The following is a 1,654-nucleotide window of genomic DNA, read 5'->3' as shown; positions in this document are numbered from 1 at the left end:
TTTTAACTAATTTTGATTTATTTGTAAATTAATTGAGATTCATTTGATGTTGCTGTTAAGTATTGACTAAATTTTTTATTTTTAAAAAAAATTGATTCATTTTTTAGTTTAATTTAGGTTCATTTAGTTTCATTTCACTTAAATTTGCTGAACTTATTTATATGTAGTTGTTTAATTAGTTTTTGTTCATATCTGAACTAATTTCGATTTATTTGTGAATTAACTGAGGTTTACTTATGTAGCATTTGTTTTAAGATATTGAGACAGAGACTGGAAAATTGAGACTCAGTATCATGTTTGTTGGTTCAGAGACTGGTACTAAAATTTTTGTCTCTGTCTCCAAAATTTTTAGAGATAGAGACTGAAACTTTAATAACATTTTATACCTAAAATACCTTCAGTTCAATTAATTAATTCCAATTTACCCTTTGTACAAATTAAATTAGAATTTCATTCTTGTTTTAATTTCGGTCTCCCACTTTGCACCAAATAGAATACTGAGATTTATTTCAATCTCTATCTCTTAGTCTCTGTCTCTCCACCAAACGCTACCTTAATGCTGCTGTTAAGTATTGACTAAATTTTTTATTTCTTAAGAAATCTCGGTTCATTTTTTAGTTTAATTTATGTTCATTTAGTTTTCGTTTCACTTGAATTTCTCCTCCTCATCTTTTGCTTCTTCTTCTTTTTCATATTTTTTCATCTTTTCTTTCTTATTTTATTTTTTCAAAATTCTTCTTGATTTACTCTCTTGAGAAGAATAAAACAAAAAAAGAGAGAAGAAAATATCAAATAAAAAAAGAATAATAAATGACTGCAATAACATAAAAAAGAGGAGGAGAAGAAGAAACAAAAACATAAACGCAGCAACAACATCACCAATAGAAGAAGGAGGAGGAGGCTCACAAGAACAAACACAAAGTGAAACGAAATTTGTTTGCATTAGTGAAGCGAATATGTACACACTACGTATAATGAAAATAGTTTTTGTTGAATTTAGGCCAATTTAATTAGACTTAATTACCAAAAATACTTGGATGTATAGAAGCTCTCTAACTTAATCAAATAAATGAAACTATAATTTTAGAAAATTTCGACAATAGATAATCAGAATTTTAGAAAATCAATATAATATTTTTAACAACACATAAAAATATTATGTTGAGATATTAATAAACTAAAATGAGTAACAATTTAGTTAATTTTGATATACTGAGTAAAATATTTTATACAATCGTTTAATTATATTCATTCTTTTTTTGTGCTAATTCATGCGTTCAATTTAAAAAGTAATAATTATTTTTATTGATGCGTCGTTACATAATTAGATGTACGTGTAAAATTGTTTTACACTGAATTGTTTTATACTAATATTAGGCGAAAGCTAGTGCACTCCAGATAAAGTAGGGAGTGCAGCACTCCTTAAAAGTTAACCTACTATCAAAAGTTATCAGGTAAATTTAATTTATTTATTATTGTTATTATTTTTTTTTATCATGGGCTGAACAAACAAACCAGCACTAACAAAAAAACTAATTCCTCTGTTACTCTGTTATTGTCGATGTGATGTCTTCAAATATTTTCACTGTTTTGTTTGCTGGCAAGTGCTTCCACTATCGTTTTAGCTAGTTATAGATTTTGACGCTCTTGAACC

The sequence above is a fragment of the Arachis stenosperma genome, chromosome 3, assembly GCF_014773155.1.
Source record: "Arachis stenosperma cultivar V10309 chromosome 3, arast.V10309.gnm1.PFL2, whole genome shotgun sequence".
In the NCBI taxonomy this organism is placed as follows: domain Eukaryota; kingdom Viridiplantae; phylum Streptophyta; class Magnoliopsida; order Fabales; family Fabaceae; genus Arachis; species Arachis stenosperma.
The sequence above is the reverse complement of the archived record's forward strand: the minus strand, read 5'-3'. Positions refer to the sequence as shown.